Genomic DNA, 21,354 nt, shown 5'->3' with positions numbered 1-21,354 from the left:
CCACTCCAGTCCTTAAATGCTCCCAGAAATGTTGATTTGTCTGTTAAAAACAATACAAATTATAGCATTTATATTAACTACTTACCGTTTTGCCTAATTACCAAGAAGCTTAATAATAACATGTTTATCATATGTTAATGTTAATCATATGTAATGTCAAGTTAACTTTGTTGTAGGTTTTCTTTAAATATAACACTAAATCCTATTTATCAATATTCAGGCTGTATACTTTGCTGTCTTCTTAACATGATCACAGAATTATAATGCTGAAAGGATTCAAATAAAACCAAGACTTTTGTTAGAAATCAGGAAGTCCTGAGTTCAAATTTATTGTCTAACACTTGCTAGCTCTGTGATCCTGGGCAAGTAAGTCTCCTAACCTCTGTCTACAATAGTTTCAATTATAAAATGAGGATAATAATACCACTTACCTTCCAGGGTTGTTGTGAGGATAAAGTGAGATTGTATTTGTAAATCATAGCAAAATGCCTGACTGGCACATGATAGATACTTAATAAATGCTTGCTTCCCTCTTTTCTACATATGAAGAAACTGAGATCCAAACTCATGAAACAAGTGAGTTGCAAAGTAAACTGTTTACTGGAAACTCAAAAAAATTAGGAAGGAACATTGGCTATTAAAAAATTCAGTTTCTGAAGTTAGCGGACTATCTTCACTTTGACTCCTCTTTTCAAAATTGATTTCATTTGAAGGTTCCATTTCAGAGAAACTGACTGAAAATGGAAGTGAGGAAATATAACCAATATCTAAGCTTTCAATTCCTAAGTTTGTTCTTTTAGGATTTTTGTGTTTTGTTTAAAAACAAAATTGGCTGAATAAGACAGCTGCTTTTTCTCTGCTTGCCCCAGCATGTTTCTCCAGAGTCAATTTGGGATTGTGAAACACTAAGGAGTGGTTTAAAAGTTCTCCAAATCAATAAATCAGAAACAAAGGAGGCAGGTCAGCTGAGTCAGGAGAGTCATGGAAGACCTTGGTTGAAAACAATCTGAACTAAAGGGATGATGGTTTGTTTTGAAATGAGACTTGTCGCGTGTCACAGGGTAATAAGCTGCACTTATTTTAGAGTTACTCACCTTTGTTTGCATGCATGATTCATGGTGTGTTGTTACCCTGTCAAGTTACATGGATCATGGCTGTCTCTATGGCAGAGCTTTATAGACTGGCAAAAGTATGAGTCAGTGGGTAGCTTAATTTCCCTGTGACCATTCTAAACAACCCAATTTTTGCCTTACCTGCCTTGAAGTTTACACTTGTAAATAGACTACACTTGTAAATACTTTCTTGTTCTTTGGGAAGATTTCAACAGAGTTATCTAAGCCTAAATTGGTTTCTGGAATGAGGCAGTCAAAGCATAGAACGTTCTGTACACTAGAGACCTACCCAACAAAACTTGTATTCCAGTGCTTGGGAAGAGACACAATCCTTTGTTTTCAGTATCCAGTTTAAACTGCCTACTATACATGGAACAGTGGGGAATGGGGCAGAGTCAAGAGTTTGGGGGTTTGAAGGTTGAAGAAGAACAATCCCAAATATGGATGTGGGTATGGTTTGGGAAAACATCTTCCTCTTATACCACTTTTAATAGAAATAATTGCTAAATTATTGATAGTGGTGTTAAAAGACAATGTTTGCAAAAAGCTGAGTTGCAAGAGGTAAATTCATGGACAGGATTAGTCCATTATATTTAAAAGCTCAGCATAATCATTGCAGTTTTGTAAGCAACTTAGTTAATTTGAAAGGTTTTGCTTTTTTTCCCCAAAAATGGTCACACATAATTGATTTAGTACCACAAGGAACCTCAGCAGCCATATAGTCCAACCCCTTCATTTTAAAGATGAGCAGGCAGCTAGATGGCACAATAGATAGAGTACTGCTCCTGGAGTCAGGAGGACCTAAGTTCAAATCAATCTCTCAGACACTTAACACTTATTAGCTGTGTGATTCTAGACAAATCACTTAACCACACATTCCTTGCCAAAATGATAATAAAAATAAAGTAAAATAATAATAATAAAGTAAAATAAAGCAGCTAAGGTTGAGGGTAGCCAGGTGACTTGTCCAAGGTCACACAGAAATGTCATTCTTGAACTTTAAAGGAACAATTTTCTCCCTATTTCTTAGCCCTAGTATATATATAATATTTCAAATGAAATCAATTTTGAAATAGAGGAGTCAAAGTGAAGATAGTCTGCTAACTTCACAAAGTGAATTTTTTAATAGCCAATGTTCCTTCCTAAATTTTTTGAGTTTCCAGTAAACAGTCTATTTTGCAACTTACTTGTTTCATGAGTTTGGATGTCGGTTTCTCCCTATGTAGAAAAGAGGGAAGCAAGCTTTTATTAAGTATCTATTATGTGCCAGTCAGGCATTTTGCTACGTGTTTTACAAATATTATTTCACTTTATCCTCACAACATATATATGTACATATATAATGTATATATACATACATATTATACATATATGTATTTTTCATTTTGCTAACCACCATACACATATACATAAATACACACACACACACATACACACTACAAATGACCAGTTTCCTGAGATATATATAACCAATTAAAAGAAGGAAACAAAAGAAAAGCCCATGTCATCAAAATGATTTGGAACCAGCATTTCTTTAGAAAATCTTTCATTCAACAAACATTTTTGTGTCTACTCTGGATAATGTACTGTGCTGGTCACTTGGGCAGATATAGAGATAAATAAAACAGTCTCAGCCCTCAAAGAGCTTACATCGAGCAGAGCCAGTTAACCATGTGCACAGATAACTATGATATAGATTAGAAGATGATTTAGTACTTAAGAGGAAGGCTTTGAGATCAAATAACTGAGAAGTACAAAGCACAAGTGGCAATTTTTTTTCTTTTTTAGGACACCATTGGATGTAAAGCTTGAAGGGACCTTAGAGATTATTTGTACAACTTCCTGGATTTTACAAATGAGGAAACTGCCAGAGAGAAGGGAAACAGGGCATGAGGTAGCAAAGTAAGGATTTGAGGAGAGTTCCCCTGACACAAAAGTTTGTTTTTTCTATTACGGTTCTTTAAAATAGTTCTACCTGAATTGATGCCTATGCCCTCATAGACTGCTATGAGTGAGACTGATGCTTACAACAGGGAGGAGCCATGTGACACCCTTTTTTTTCTATTTGATTTTCAGGTATCAGACTTATCTCCTACATCAGAAATTGCAGTTGAGGTTAAATATTAATTGAAGGGGAGAAATTAATCAGATCTATTGCTTAAAAGGAATTATACTTCTTAGGGATCTTATGAAGCAGCCTGAATTCAGTAGGGGAAACATTTTTAAGTTTAGACTTTTGACAACTGCTTTGCAACTCAGCATTTTATAAAACTGTCCAAATCTGTAGTCTCAAAATTTTTGTGAGAACACCATGTCCCTATCAGTATAAAATAAAAAATATATATATAATAGTTCACATACACTCAATATTGGTGAATTTATTCACAAATTATATTCATGTACCACTGTACCAACCATTATGTAAATTATAAGACTCACACAGAAATGAAATTTAAATTAAAGGTAAAAGCATATTTGATCCTAAAGTAAATAGGGAGTTACTGGAGTTTCTTATGTACAGACTTGACATGACTGGAACTAAATAAACCCTTAGAAAGGTTCTGTAGAGGGTGGATTGGAGTAGAAGAGAGTCTTGAGTCAAGAAGATCAATGAGGAGGCTACTACAATCATCCAGATGAGAGGTGATGGGACTTTGCACCAAGCTGGTGGCTATATGAGAGAAGAAAAGAGGAGAAATAATGTATGTGGATGTTTAAGAAAAAAGTGAGGAGTCAAGTTGAAAGCCATGATTGAGAGCCTGGGTCATGGGAAGAATGATAGTATTCACAGTAGAAATAAAGAAGTTCATGAGAGGAATAGGTTTGGGAGAAAAGTAGAGTTCTATTTTGTATCTGCTGAGTTTAAAATACCTAAAAATCCTGTAAACATTTTATGATATAGAAATAGGGCTCAAAAGAGCCAGTCAGTAAACAAAGCACTTATTATGTGCTAGGCGCACAGTATTATTAATTGATTCTCACTTTAGAGTCCACTGGTATGGAAAAGATATTGGGGATGGATTTATACTGATTATATATAGATATAGATATATAAACACATGTACAATATATATAAATTATATTGTGATATGTATAATACCTGTGTGCATACACTATATACATACTTGATACACTTATTGTACATGCATCTATTTGTGTGTACATGTATACATACCTATATAGACATGTGGGTATGTAGGCATGTATGTGTGTGCATATATATATTTTATACACACACATATATCTATCTATCTCTAAAAAATTTTTTTATTATAGCTTTTTATTTACAAGATATATGCATGGGTAATTTTTCAGCATTGACATTTGCAAAACATTTTGTTCCAATTTTTTCCCTCCTTACCCCCACCCCCTTCCCCAGATGGCAGCTAGACCAATACCACATATGTCTATCTTAAAGCCATTCAAGTACAGACAATAATTAAACCTATAGGAGCTAATAAGATCACCCAATAAGAGAGTACAGAGACAGGATATAGGAATGCCAGGGGTTGCAGGGGGCATTGCCTGTGCAGCTGTTGGCCATGCCTGAATTGGGCTAAATCATATTCTTCTTCCCTTGAAGGGCCCCCTCTGGTACAGCCATGGTAAAGCAATGAACACAAAAGCCGAGTGGGCAACTCTGGACTATATAGTTGTGACAGAAAACAAGCTTGCATTTGATTACAGGAAAGGGTTAAATGAGAACCATTTTTTCACTCTTTGATTGGTTAGCTCCCCACTCTTTGGGAGCAAATAGCTCCTTGGTGTTATTCTATCCCTCTACTTTGGAGATCACTGATGTAGGGCTGAGACATCAAATACATAACTTGGGAGTCAAATGCCATTCATAACACTACCTAGTACAGCCAAACCATATTAAAATTTAATTGGGAAATATTTAACAAAAAAAAAATTTAAATACAATAAAACATCACTTATTGTACATTTTAAGACTAAATTAATATGCTGTCCACAGGATCCACTATCATTTATATAATACTTTAAGTTTTTCTATCTCATTTGACCCTCACAAAGATCTAGGTGAGCAGATGCTATTATTATGTGCATAGATATAGATGAAACAACTAAAATAAATTAAATTATTTGGCCAAGGTCACATAGCTAGTAAGTGACTGAGATAGAATTCAAACTCAGATCTTCCTGAATCAAGTCCATTGATATGAATTGATTGGTTGATAATGATTGATATTTAAGTATGCTTCTATTCTTGCTATATCTTTGCAATTATCTCTTTGTAAAAGAAAATGGATAATTCTTAGTTTTAATTGGTTAAACTCTGGGACCTTGAGGAGGAGGTTATAACCAGCCTCACTCAGGAAATGGGAATTCAGAATCAGTCACTATATCTATATCTCTATCCATATCCACATCTACATATAGGTATATATGTATGTATTCAGTTTTCCCCAGTATAGTTTCCCATTTCATGTTTCTTCTATGCAGGAACTGTTTTCACTTTTGTCATTGTAAGAACTTGATAAATGTAAGTAAGAACTTGATGATAATTGGTTGACACATGATGTCCAGGGGAGGTTGAGGCATAAGTCCAGATGCTACAAATGTCATTATGGAGATGCAAAAATGCCTTCTATTTAAAAGATGGCCTCTCCCAGCCAAATTATAAAGGGGGAGTTTGTTGATCAGATAAATTCCTGCTTTCCTGGTAAGAAAATACATTTGGGGACTGTCTAGGAGATTCAATAAAATACATATTATGACCACATTCTTGAAACAAGACTGATTTAGCTATAGGAGTTACCACAACTGTTGGATTTAGAGGAAGATAAAAAAATTATTCTCAGAATTGCCTTGACAAAAATTTGAACATCAAGGAAATGCTTAGCATGCAATATAGCACAAATGCTGTTTTTATTTTCAGAGAATTTTTCTCACTATAGGCTTGTCTTGTTCATTAATTTCAGGGGCCCTATTTCACCTTGTATCACTAACAAAAATGTTTAAAATTCCTGAAATACTTTGTTCTCCCTGAAATACTTTTATCCTTCATGGAATATGCTTCAGTCTTTAAATTATGTCCTCATCAAAGTCATGCATGTGGAGAGTTGAAATGTTAAATATTTCCCACTTAGTATTCCAATTTTTTTTTTTTTTTTAATATAAGAAGAAATGTGGCTCAATGGAAAGAATGCTAGATTTGTGATCAAATCTCATCTCAGCCATTTACCACCATGCGAGCTTAGGCAATTTGCTTCACTTCAGTCTGTGCCTCAGTTTCCTCATCTGCAAAATGAAAGAGTTGGTCTGAGAAGCATCCCAGTGTAGTAAGCAGGAAGAATGCTGAACTTAGAATCAAGGAAACCTGTTTTCAAATCCTGCCTCAGACCCAGTCATTTTAACCTCTATCTCCCTCAGTTTCCTTAATTGCAAAATGGGGACCAGGTTTGTTATGAGGACCAAATGAGATATATTTGTGTAGTGCCTGGTAACATTGTAGGTATTTAATAAATGATTATTCTATTTTTTTATTCCACTCTCTTGATGTCAGATTTTTCATCTAAAAATGATGACTTCTAAGGTCCCTTTCAATTCTAAATCTGTGATTCCACAATCCTATCGGTTGATGATCTCTTTGCTGTCTCAAAATCTATGATACTGTGCTCTCTCTTTGAAGGGAAAATTCTAAAGGCTTTTGTAAATGTTTCATTTTCTTTCTTTCCTTTTTTTTGTATTTTCAACTAGCAGATGGATAAATAAAATACTTAACCTGAAAGAAAATGAGAGTAGCATTCCCCACCAAGTTCTACTGAGTACTTATGTTCAACAGGGTATAATGTTTTTCACTGTAAAACATTAAATATCAAGTTATGCAATACCTATCAAAAATTCATTTGAGTAGTATTGTCAGATTCCAATAGAAATGAGGACTGCTAATCCTTACATAACGATCTCTATAAGCCTCATATTAGCTTAGTTTTAAAATGCAATATTTCCTATTTATAATTGTAGCTGTGTTTATTTTGTAAAAATTTCCCAATTTCCCAACTATATTTCAATTTGGTTCCAGGCAATTCAGCAATACTATGGGCTTCAGGTTTAACATCTCTATTTTTTGAGTATTTGAAGAAAGTGGGTGTGTTTAGCCTGGAGAAAACAATATCAAGGAAAACTGAAAAAGAGAGAAGTATTCGATTTCTTCAAGTACTTGAAAGCCTCTCAGGATGAAAAGGGATTAATCTTGTTCTGCATGGCCTTGGAGGACACACCTAGAAACAAAGGGTGGAAGTGGTAAAGATACAAATGTAGGCCTAAAGTCAGGAAAAATACATTCTTTATCTGAAAGAGGGAGTGAGGACAAAGAAGAAGAAAGAAAAAAAAAAAAGGAGGAGGAGAAGAGGAAGAGAGGAAGGGAAGGAGAGAGAGGGAGAGAAAGGGAAAGAATGTAAATAGAAAGAAGTTTCAGAGGGAAGGCACAAGCAATCTAAGAGAGAAGATAGGGACCAGGAAAAGTCCCCAATAAAAAGTGAGATTTGAGCTAAATCTTGAAGGAAGCCAAATCTGGGAAAGTAAAAGACAGAGATTAGGAGGAAGGGAAGCATGCCCAGTATGGAACACAGCCAAGGCAAAGTCATAAAGGCCAGAGATGGAAGGTAATTGCAAGGAACAACAAATAGTATAGCCAGATTATAGTTTGTGCAGAGGGGAAATGAGTGTAAGAATCCTGAGAAGGAAGGAATAGACTAGGTTGTGAAGACTTTTAAATGCCAAAAAGAGAACTTTATATTTAATCCTGAAGGTAATAGAATACCACTGGAGTTTACTGATTAAGATCTAACCTTTAAAAATATATATATCTCTTAGGCAGCTGATTAGTGAATAGATTGGAGTGGGAAGGGATTTGAGGCTAGGAGACCAATTAGAAAGCTATCTAATAGTCTAGCTGAAAGTTGTATGAAGAAGTGATAACCCAAAGTTACATAATTAATAAGTGCTAGAGGCAGAATTTGAATTAATGTCCCCAGAACCAGTGTCCTTTCCACTGTCCCATCCACATTTGACTCTTATTTGTATGACCATATATAAATCTGAGTTTCATTCTCTGTAAAGAAAAAGGATGATAATTCTTAAACATAATACTTTACCTTAATATTTGTTGCAAGGAAAATACTTTGTGTACTTTAAGATAATGTGTAAGCATGAATTATTATTTCAAGTACCAAGGAGTTCCATGGATAAATTAATTCAGGTTCTTCAATGCTAAGGGAGTTTTTGTTGTTTAGTCATTTTTAGTCATGTCTGACTCTTCATGAATCAATTTGGGTTTTCTTGGCAGAGATACTGGAGTAGTTTGTCATTTCTTACTCCAGTTCATTTTACAGATCAGGAAACTGAGGCAAACAGGGTTAAATGACTTGCCCTGGCTCACATAGCTGGTAAGCATCTCAGGATACATTTGAGTTCAGATATTCCTGACTCAGGGCCCAGCATTCTATCCACTGTACCACCTACCTGCTCTGAACAGACAAGAGGATATTTTAGTGAGATCTCTCCATACTGTTATTATTTTTTTCTTTCTAAGAAGATTTTCACTCCTTCTCAAAAAATACAACATATAACTAGTAGGTTTTAACATTCAGTTATCTGCCATCCCACCTACATACAAGGTTGCTTACTCAAGTCATCAAAAAAACTAGAGCTTCAGCTACTTATTGTTGCTTTCTAAGGGATTATAGCTGTCAAAGGTTTTGAGATTTTAAGGTTGCAATTCCAAAATATCTTGCAGAAGAGCCAATGACCCTGATTAGACTCAGTAAATAGAGTCAGATCTTGGTCTCAAGGTGGAAGTTGCTTATTCTTCACATGAATATTAGGGTTGTTGGGAGTAGGAAAGGTGAATTTCTTATTCTATAGTAAGTATAGAAAATCCTCTTGACTTCTCTGCCATTGAAAGGGGCCCATCACAACCCAACGTTTGTTCTATGATTTTCTTAGCCCAAAACATTGGCTTACTACAGTGATCTATATCCTAGGACTGGGATCCCGTGCACGGGATCTTGGAATCTCAGGAATGTTGTTCAGGAGCACCTAAGGACAGAGAATATTTTGGGCAATGTAGGTAAAAGATGGTAACAAGAACAAAAAGTTACCCCATTCTTTTTCTCAATGCTAGCAGGAAGGTATTCCTTCCTTTCTCTTGACAGATATGTTGGTTGCTATTTATTCAAGTTCCTGCCTTTGCTGCCAAGTGGGCTGAGGAAAGTCTGCTCACAACCTTGACAGAGGTGTACTTTGGTTAAAAGGGAGCTAAGATGCTGCTAAATCAGGCTCCTCATATTGCACATTTGATGCAACATTGTTTATGTTTGCCAGATTTCCAGGAGCACCTAGAAGCTGGGTGGCCATCTTATATTTACAGTAACTGCCATTGGTTAGAATGTACAACTTTTACTGAGAGTCAAGTATAATGAGTATATCTCACTTCAGGGTTCCAGGTAGCACATTGCATGGTTTATAGGTTCCGTTCTGCTGTAATGAATTTGAATATATTTACAAAGGAAAAGTGATAGACTCTATGATGTCAGATATTGCCTGGAGTATTTCAAATTATTCTCAGTCTGAATTAGTCTCCTCATATTTTCATCCTCTTTTGTTTTGGATTTGTCTAAAAAATAGAATCAGGTGATCCTTGGTTTTTTAATTTGCCAACATAATTATAAGTGAAGTGTTTTTTTTCTGAACTGAATTCAGCTATGAATGGCTTACATCCATTTCTTTGTGTATATATGTACTTAATCTCAACCATATCAGATGGCATCATTTCACTAGATTACAATATATTCTAACATGGCACAAAATACTAGAGAGAAACTTTCTGTTCAGTTCCTTTACCAGATGTCAAAAAAGTTGAATGTTTGCTGAAAAGTTGTATGGTAAGTCTAGTAAAAATATGCGTGTTACATACCAGAATTCTAAAGTGTTTGCATTAGAAGAGACGTTATAATAATAACTGACATTTGGATCCCCATTTTAAAACCTATTAAACTATTTATATAATTATATATTCATAATTTCATTTGAAACTTACAACAATCCTGTAAAATAGATAAGATATGTATTATCTTCATTTTGTAGATGAGAAAATTGAGAGTCAAATAATTGATTTGTCAGTGGCTACAGGGCTAGTAAATATCAAAGGCAGGGTTTAAAACCTGGGTTTACCCAACTCTGAGTCCAGCATTATTTCTCTCTTTTAGGACCCCTTAGACTATGCCCCTTATTTTACAGTTTAGGAAACTGAAGTCCAGAAAGTCACAGAGGACAAAAAGCAACTCACATATTTAAAAAAAAAAAAATGCATTTATTTATGGTTGTTAGTAATGGTCCAATGTGTCTTGACTAAATCAGAAAAGTTAAATACTCCTTAAAAGTGGCCACAAGACTAATGGATAGAGAGCTGGCCTAAGGACTGGATTCAAGATCTGTTTCTAAAACATATGAAATGTCTGACCCTTGATAAATAATTTAGCCTTTCAGTGATAAATAAGATGCTGATTTACTTTAGTAAAAGGAGTTTCTTGTACCAGTGAAATGACAGGTTCAGTTTAAGATTACTGGTGTTCCATATTTAACCTATAAAAGATTACTTGTTGTCTTGGGGTAGAGGTGATAAGAGAAGGAGGGAGAAAAATTTGGAATGCAAAATCTCACAAAAATGATTGTTGAAAATTAGCTTTACATGTATTTGAAAAAATAAGATACTATTGAAATTTTTTTTTAAGTTAAGCTCTGTTCTCATCCCCCAAAAAAGACTTGTCAATGAAAAATTGTATTTTGTCTAACTATACCTGTTTATAAGAGGGTGTTTGTTTTTCTTTCTTTGTAGGGTGAGGAGGTAAAAGAAGTAGAAGAGAAATATGTCTACTCTTAGTTTGCAAATAAAATAAAATGAATAAATAAATTAATTAGAAAAAAAAAAAGATCATTGGCATTTTACCCAGAGAAAGAATTGATGGAGTCTGAATGGAGATCAAAGCATACTATTTTCACTTTATTTTTTTTTTTCATGTTTTCTTTTCCTTTTGTTTTGTTTTTTCTTTCACAATGGAAATATGATTATACATATATAACCTATGATAAATTGCTTATTGTGTGAGCATAGTAGGAATGAGGAAGAGGAGAGAAGAGAGAAAATTTGGAACTAAAAGTTTCATAAAACATTAGTGTTAAAATGAGGTGATTCAATTCAATTACAATAGATTTGTGATGGAAAGAGGCATCCTTACCCAGAGAGATTATGGAGACTGAATGTGTGTCACAACTTAGTATTTTCACCTTTGTTATTATTGTTGCAATTTGCCTGTTTTTTCATTTCTCATTATTTTTCCCTTTTCATCTGATTTTTTTTTTTTTTTTCTTTTTCTGAGGCTGGGGTTAAGTGACTTGCCCCAGGTCACACAGCTAGGAAGTGTTGTGTCTGAGACCATATTTGAACTCAGGTCCTCCTGAATTCAAGGCTGGTGCTCTATCCACTGAGCCACCTAGCTGTCCCCTGAGTTTTTTTGTGCATCATATATATGTGTGGAAATATGTTTAGAAAAATTGCATATGTGTAACCTATATTGGATTATTTGTTGTCTAGGGGGAAGGGAAGGAGAAAAATTTGGAACACAAGGTTTTACAGAGATGGATGTTGAAAACTATATTTGCTTGTATTTTGAAAAATAAAAAGCTAATTTTTTTTTAAGAAAAGAAAAAATTATGTTAAAAATTGTCTTTATGTGAAGAAAAGTGATTAATTGGTATTTTAGATTCTATTTAACCGGTCAGTCCTTAACTCTTCCTGTTAGAATCCCAAATTTTCTTTAAGATTTAGCTTAACTGCCCCCTTTCTTTGATAAGCCTAGTATTAGTATTGCTGAATCAAACAGTATTTAGTTTAGTGACTTTTTTGATCACTTTTCCATACTGCTTCCTCTTAGAATGGCTTTGTATGTACTTTGTATGTTTTCTGTATATTACAAATTTATCTCCCCTTCCTCCTCACCCCCATAAAATGTAAACTTCCTGAGGACAAGAATTGTTTCATTTTTTGCCTTTGTATCATCAGGGCCTAGCACAATGTCTATCATATAGCAATAACTTAATAACTAGTAGAAGTTAGGTGGCACAATGGATATAGTGGTGGACTTGAGTTCAAATTTAGCCTCAGATATTAGTTGTGTGACTGTGAAAATAACTAATTTCTGTTTGCCTCAGTTTCCTCTGGATAATAATGGCACCTATCTACCAAGGTTATGGTGAAGATAAAATGATGTAATATCTATAAAATATTTTGCAAATCTTAAATTACTTATAAACATTAGGTATTATTACATATGTGATAACTATTATTATTAATATTTATTGGTTAATTAATCCTTGATCTCATCAACATAGTGATGTTGATCACTCCATCACTGCAGACTGAAATTTGTATAGGTTCAAAAACTTGGAACTCTAAAATCTTACAAAAATGAATGTTGAAATCTATCTTTATGTGTAATTAGAAAAATAAAATATTATTGAGGAAAAAATATTTAAAAAGATAGTACATGTATAATCTACACCAGATTTTTTTTATCTTGGGGAGGAAGAGGTAAGGGAGGGAGAGAAAAAAGTTTGCAAATCAAAATCTTGCAAGAATGTGTTGCATTTAGCATATATTGGATTACTTGTAGTCTAGGAGAGAGTGTGGGGGAGGGGAGAGAAAATATTTACAACACAGGGTTTTGCAGGAAATGAATGTTGAAAACTATTTACATATATTTTGAAAATAGAAAGTTTTAAAAATTAAAAAAATATGAAAGTTGAAAACTAAGTTTACATGTAATTAGAAAAATAAGTACTATTGAGAAACTTGTGTAGGTTTAAGCCTTCACCCATAGATTCTGCACTAAGGCTCTATAAAATCTGCTTACAATTTAAAATAAAAATAAAGAAACCCCTTCTCAAGTGGGAATTCTTTTCCTCTCAAAATCATGAAAGTAAATGTCTGTCACTGTGCATATCACAAATACTTTCTAATTGGTTGTTTTGTTTACTGTATTTACATTACTAATATATCTTTCTAAAATTTCACTTGATTCTTCTTGGATAGGGTCTATGTGACCATTCATAATTAATGCCACCTACTTGGGCAGGTTTATAGCTGTATGTTATATGTGTAAAATAACACGTCACTGATTTAGGGAAGAAAGAGAACACAGGCTAGGATAATTGCAACTCTTTCTCCCATGTTGGATTTTTTAAAAAGTATTAAATCTGAAGTCAAAAAGACATGTTCAAATCCAAACTCTGTTGCTTTTCATACTTTATATCTTAACATTTAAAGCAAGAAAGGAGTTTAGAAGTTTTTTTTAGTCCAACTTCCTCATTTTATAGTGAAGAAACAGATCCAGAGATAAGTGTTTTTCCCTTTCTATGCTAGTATTAGACACAAATCTGTTGTCTTGAATTAAAAATAAGGGCTGACAGAGCCAAATTTAAAAATGGCTTTACAATTTTTTAAAAATTTGCAGTGAATTTTAAGATAATAGCAATAAAAAATTGATTTAATAACCACTTATTCAATATTTTAAGGATCTATTATCGATCTATCTATCCATACTTGGTAAGTGGTTTCATGACTTTTGGTGGCCCCCAAAATATCACATAGAGATTAACCCTTTCTTGAAGAGCCCTTCCAACTTTAACTAGATTGGTTCTTAGATTTTTCTATCTCTCTCTCTGTCTCTCTCTTTGTCTCTCTGTCTCTCTGTCTCTCTCTCTGTCTCTCTCTCTCTCTGTCTCTCTCTCTCTCTCTCTCTCTCTCTCTCTCACACACACACACACACACACACACACACACACACACACACTCACACACTCACACACACCCCACTCCATTGCTGGACCTTTACTTGAATCCTTCTCAACTTGGGAGAATTTTCCAGGGCTTATCTCTCCTGATGTAGCTTCCAAGACCCCAAAGCCATCTTCATACTAAAACTAAAGATAACTAAAGGAAGATAACAATTACAAAAAGGGATTTTCCTAAAAGAAAAAAAAATTGAAAAACTGATCTTATAAGGAGTGTCCCAAACCCTTAATGGCTATTGGGACTGACAGGTATAATCTGTTCTGCTATTAAAGTAAATGAGTTTTCAAAGAACAACCTCTTTCCCACTCCCTCTCTCTCTCTCTCTCTCTCTTTTTAACTCAAATAATTTGTGGGAAGAATCTGTGCTGTGATAAGCCATTAGGCATTAGGAATTGTAAGTAAGTGTCTCATTAGAGAAGGCTGATTAGAAAAGCTAATGTTACTTTTAACTTATAAAAGCATTACTGTTTTGTTTCCATAAGGACTTTTTACTTTTAGTACTGCTCTGTTTTGGAAACCAGCCATTTTGCTAAACAAGAGAAATTATGTGGCTCTGTTGTTTAAGAGAGGATAAGCAGATATTCAAGCCTAGATGCAAAGCAATGTCTCCAAATTTTGGCTTCTTATATTACTTCATTTGTCACTTATGCTGGTGAGGATTCAGTGTAGAGATAGCATGATTTGAATAGGTATGGCTCATCTCAAAAGGCCTAAGGGATCCTTGGTCACATTAGCAGGCCTTCCCAAAAGTGAGGGCCTGAAATAAAAAGAATATACACTGCAGGCATCTAAAAACTATAGCAGTCACATATTTAGTGTGCAACAGGATAATCTAGTGACAAGATTTTGTTCTGCTGAGCAACATATAAATCTTGTCTTATTACCACTGCAAGCTGGACTTGGACTCAATATAAGATAGAATAAAAATAATAATTCCTCTTGAATTAGGATGATAGATCTTAAACTGAATGGGACTCAGCAAATATCCTCTCATTCCACAGATGAGGAAATTGAGACCCAGAGATTTGCCAAGATCACATATTTAGTAAAAACCAAAGCAAGAATTTGAATTCAGATCCTTTGACCCCAAAACCACTGGAGATATCCTACTGTAAAGTGATGTTTTTAATTATTAACATGAAATTCAAGATGATAATGCAAGTGTTTCTTGATGGAAAATATATGTACAGCTATGATAAGGTCCCAAGAGATATAACTGTCTTAATAGTCATCTATGCCCTAAATTAAACAAAATTCTAATATTATCAGGACTTCCAAGGTATTAAATAATAATGGCCATTATCAGGGTACTCTGTATTTGTGAAATACTTGTTACAGTGTAGAATCCTTTTAGTGATGAGGAATTTGCTAGGTACCTAAGTACTTTGGCCCTTCACTTTCACTTAAAGAAAACTAAAATCCAAAGAGGCTGAGTTTTGCTTGCTAAAGGTTACCCAGCCCTTAAAATACCAAAGCCAGAACTAAAATCCTTGCTTCCTCTTTTCTAGACCACTGTTCTGCTTCCAGGTAAATCAGGGGGATGCCACAGCTAAACTTTGCCAACTTCTCAACTTCAGCCAGAGCTAGCAGTGCTGCAAACCAGTGCTAAATGTTATCCATATGGAGTCCCTGTGAAATAAGCCCAAGTAAAATGTGTGCTATGGTCTGTATGTATCAGGGAAGGAAATTATAGGGCTTTCTTCCTCAATTTCAAATCAGCTTCCTTCCTGCCAGAAAGAAAACTAACCAAAAAGTCTGCTTCATGATACTGTTATTCTAAAGCTTATGAGTTCCTTAAAGTAAATTTCTATATTTATTCATATTACATATATTATATATATATTAATGACAATGCCTAAATTGATCAATATGAAAGCAGTAATTTTTCTTTTCAATTCAAATTTGTTGCTTTGTTTTCCTGAAAAAAGTATCTTCAGGTCATGGCTTATTATTCATTCAACAAATACTTATTAAACACCAATTATGTTCCAGATATATTAGGTATCAGGCATACAAGAACAATTAAGTTGTCCCTGCTTTCAAAAAGACTGCATTATATTGGAAGGAAGACAAACCTAGGATTAAGTAAATGCAAAAGAAATGTTAAATTGGAAGTGTAGACAAAAGCGAATTGAGGGGTAGGAGTATTTGGAGATTAGTAAAATCCTTGTGTACCTTTAACTAAAAAAGAAGCTAGAAATTGTAAGTTTCCAAAGGAAGAAATCTTTTTTCAGATATCATCCTTATTAGAAAGCATTTTGTTACACACACACACACACACACACACACACACACACAGTCTATTACAGCAGATTTACACAACACTGCACCCCACTTTAGACAGCAAGAGTAAGGAAGGCCTGCATTCAAATTCTGTATCCTATCAAATCACTGAAGCTCTTAGTGCCTGAAGAAGTTCAGGACTGAAAAATGTCGAAGAGCTGCTGATCCATGGAGGAAGTTTCCACAACACCAATGAAATCATAGACCCAGACCCTACCCTGTATGTATGGATTTGTGTGATAGAGCAACATTTCCACTATTAAAGTGATAAGAATCATAACATTAGAGAGATATATTTGCATGTGTATTATGATAGTTCACAAGACCATAGGACTATAGCTCGAAGGGACTTCGAAGGGACTTCAGAAGCTCTTTAATACAATCTTTTCCTTTTACAGATGAGAAGACCGAGGCTTAGGAAGGTAAAATGACTTAGATAAAGTCATGCATGAGGTGTCAGGAACAGAACTAGAACTCAGTGCTAAAAATTAGATAAAACAGTAACAAAGTTCATTTGGAAGAAGAAAAGATTAGGACCTTCAAAGAAATCAAGGGAAAAAAGATGAAAAAAAATTTACAAAAAGCAGATTTAATAGAATCAGATCTTAAACCATATTATAGGATGAGAGCATTACTTAAGTGTAAATGGATAATTTTCTTTATTTTGAATTAAAATTTTCTTGTATAAATAAAACCTATGCAGTCAAGAATAGAATAAATACAGAAAATTAAGGGAAAAACTTTTAAAAACAATCTCTCCTATAGGAATATGATTGGGTTGGAATATTCTTGGAAGGGAAAGAATGAGCTGATTGATTTAGAAAAATATGGAAAGACTTTGACGTATGAAAGATGTTATCCACCTCTTAAAGAAATAGATGACAAGTAGAAACCAGCATAATATGACTTTATATATATGCCTATGAGTGCGTGTTTGGGTATATATATATGTTTATGGATATTAATGCATCTGTATATGTATATATAAAGATATATGTTTTTATATATGCATAATATATATCTATGTGTTTATGTGCACACATACACACACACACACACATACACATACATATATATGCCTAATTGTAGCCTTTTTTGGGGAAGAGAGGAAAAATAACATAAAAAGTAACAGCAGAGAATAAAAGAAAACCCATAAGGAAGCAAAGTTAAGTCGGACAGTTATGAAAATAATGTGTAGTATTAATTACGTAGGCTTTCTTGAAATAGAAACTTGTTGCTTTATTGTTCTTATGTTCTGCTATGTACAAGAATTTTTTTCTTTTCATAATTTGTACTTAAGTTTAAAATATATTTTAAAATAAAAAAAAATCCATGCAATACTCTTAAAATGAAAAAAAAAGAAAGAAAGAAAGAGGGGGAGAGAGAGAGAAAGAAAACTAGAATTCAGATCGTCTACCTACTGGGCTGGTGCTCTTTCCACTGGACCATATGTTTGTTTGTGTGTGTATATATTATGTATGAATGAATGAACCAAAAAGAGGTATGCTAATGAATGTTTTAACAACTGATTTAAAAAAAAAAATTTACAGAACGCACTTTTAAGAATAATTTTCTCTATAACTTTCTTCAATCTAAACAAGTAATAAATAATAAACTAAGCCCTGATTTATAAACTTTGCTTATAAGGTGTAAATGTTCACACTGAAAATTTAATTATCAGTTCTCATGAGCTAGTTAAAGCTGGCTCAAGCACAGCCCCAAATATGCATACATACACAGACACACACACACATATATATAATCGGGTCCCAAATTTTATTGATGTAGGGACCTCCCAGTGAGGAAACTTCCTAGTCTTTGTTTCTTTTCGACTCCTTTTCTTTCATTCTCTTTTCTTTTCTCCAAGTCAATAACAAACAGATATAGTATTTGTCTACATAGGAAAAAGTCATTTAAATAATTTATAAGTGATTTCAAAAAGGAAGAAACTACAACTATTTTCTATTTCTTGCCCTAAATTCTCAATCATTTTTAGTCAGAAGTTTGATTTTAAAATAATTTCAATTATAACCAGCTTGGTTTTTAGTGGGCTGCATTTGCTAAATATATTCTAATGTGCTATTTGTTTCAGAACACAGGGCCAAGACCTTGGTATGACTCTCTCCCCCCACCTTAGGAATTTCACCAATAAATCATGAAATGGAAAACGATTAAAATAACCGTCAGTTCTGGAATCCAGAAAGAATTTACCTACATAAGTTACTTAAGTGCTAATGGTTTCCCTTTCCTTTTCCTACCTTAATTTTGTAATTTTTTCTTAGCATGACAGAAAGAAGCAGTGAAAACTTGATTTCTTTTTATCACATAGTTGAACTAACCTGTGCATTTCCCTCTATAGAGCAATTGCTGTTCTTGGTCTTCCTTAATAAATTCTTGCTAAAGGTCCTCATAAATGGCAATAATGTTCATTATTCCTTTTTTCCTTAGAAAAATATCTGATATCTCATCTGATCTTCCACAGCAACTCTGGGAGGTAGGTGCTACTGTTATTCCCATTTTACAAATGAGGAAACTGAGATTTAAATGACTTGCTCAGGATCCCCCAGCTGGTGTCTGAAGCAGTATTTGAATTCAAATCTTCCTGACTCCAGGCATGTCACTCTTTGCACTGCACCATCTAATTGCCTCAGCTCTATATGAGATATCTTTTGAAAAAATTTTCATTGTCTGTTTTCAAAGATTGGGATTTATGGAGGGAGAATATTACAAGTAATATTAAACTCACTCTGAACTATTTTTTGCTGGAATACTTTTCTCCTTTTTTTTCCTCTGTTAATAGGAATAGCTCCCTAGATGGGGAATAGGGAGTAATATATCTGAATGAATTAGAGAGGGATTGAGATTAGCTCTAAGATTTCACTGATATAGTAACTCCTAAGTGAGGAGAGTTCCTGCCCCAAAACAGGTTTTCACCTCCTCTGCCTTTTATAATCTTACAGCATTGTCTAGAGCACTGATAGGTTCAGAGTCACATAGACAATAGGTACTAGAGGCAGGTTTTAAATCCAAGTCTTTTGGTTCTAAGTCTATACCATACCACACAGTCTCTCAGAGACAAAAGAGATGTTAAATTATTTTTTTAAAAATACAATTATACAATTTTAGAAAACTAAGGGGAAAATCTATATGAGTTCATGATAATATAATATAAATTCCCTGAATATGGCTTGTTCTAGTTTTTCCACATCGATAACACAAATCCAACAGAAGGAACAAAAAGTTAAACTCAATTCTATGTAATTGTAATTTCTAAGATTGTTTCCAGTAAAGAGTTGATCTCTTCATTGTGGAGGTGGGAAACTACTCATGGGGAAAAAAGAAAAGAAAACAGGTCAGATACCTTTGGAGGTGTAGTTAATATAACTTCTTTTTTTTCTTTCTTTTTAAATCTTTGTTAGAAGGGATGACTAGTTGGGTGGAGAGGAGGGGGTGGATGGGTTGAGGGAGGCTGGGGGATGGGGTAGAGGGAAGGGCTTATTCAGGGTTGTGCTGATAAGTTTTCAAAAACATGCTCCTCCTTCCAAAAAAAAAAAAATGTATGCATGACATGTTTTTAAGTTTAATCTGCATCATTAAGATTTTTCTCTATTGCTCTTTAAAATCTAGACAGTCAACAAAACAGTAAATCAGGCCTTTATTTGTAGCTGATTTCCAAGGTGTAAATTCTTCCACTGAAAATTTAACAGTTTCTCTTGGGAGCTATTTGAGCTGATTCCAGCACATTGCTGATTGTATCAGAAATGAATGTGATATAAAAACAAAAAAGCATTAATAAAAATCAGGTAAAAGTTTAAATGCTTCTTGAATTTAATTGACTAAATTGAATTTCTTGTGTAGAGTAAAAAATAAACTTTTGTCATGTCACAACTCTCCTTTCACACAAAAATTGAAGTGAGAAAGTTTTAAATGATAGGAATAAAACTTAGGTGTGGTCTTCAGTGATCATTTCCTTTAAAAAAAAAAAAACTTGGTACACGAATATTTTCTTTCTTGGGAAATGGCTGTTAAAATTATCTAATGTTTAGTGTAAACAATACAATTAAGCACTGACTAAACAATATATGTAATAATTCAACTAGATAATCTATCTAAAACAAGACTAATCAGAACAAAGAAATCAATTCAAATGGTCCTGAAATCTCATTTAATATATAAACATGAATGGGCGAAGTTAACATTCCATCTCCCTCTAACTAAATCATGTGATCTTGAAAGTGCAATGGGCCAAATGGAAAGCAAATGTCTCAAAATGCCATACACTTAAACTTGGCCAAGCTACTCATTCTAAATCTTGAGTGTTCTTAATTTCAAAGGAAGCCTGTTCTATTTGTTGCACAGTTGAGTATTTAGAGGAAATTGCTTTGTCTAGCATAGCTATCCCTGTATTCTGAAACCCGTAAGATTCAGCCTCTTCCAAACTTGTTTCTTTAATCAAGATAAAAATGTACTGTCAGGATTCAAACAGCATTAAACCTGGATACAGGCAAGTTCAGAAGCATATCAGAGGGACCCCTGAATCAACATCAGTGCTTCTACTCTTTAAGAATATTTTCGGGAAGGCAACAGAAAACTAGTCTGTTTAAAGGTCATCTGCATTTAGATTCTATTTCCGATTTGTGTAACACTCCTTTGATAATCCCAAGGGTGTATGCTGTTTTTACATTTCAATCCAAGTTTCAATTTTTTTTTTTTTCTGAAAGGCATAACATGTCCAAGCTTTCTCTGTAACCTTTGCCTTTTGTTTAATGTTGTTAATTATACTCTTGTGTAGTCTCATAAATGCAAACCTCATCGACCAAGATTCGAAGGAGATTTTAAAAAGAGGGCCTATTTATCAAAAAAGAAAATAAGGAAAGCACAGGAGCATATTGGATATATAAACTGTTCTTCCTGAAAAGATAAATGATTTGGTAATGAATAGATCCTCTAGGCCATAAAAAATCCATTTATTTTCTTTTGAATTTGAATAGAGGAGATTTGCATTTTCCTGCACAGTTACACTAAAATTAAAATGCAGAACATGAGGCCAGCATGCAAACTAAATAATAACCAGTGCATACT

This window comes from Sminthopsis crassicaudata, chromosome 2 (genome assembly GCF_048593235.1).
Source record: "Sminthopsis crassicaudata isolate SCR6 chromosome 2, ASM4859323v1, whole genome shotgun sequence".
In the NCBI taxonomy this organism is placed as follows: domain Eukaryota; kingdom Metazoa; phylum Chordata; class Mammalia; order Dasyuromorphia; family Dasyuridae; genus Sminthopsis; species Sminthopsis crassicaudata.
Note: the sequence above shows the minus strand (reverse complement) of the source record.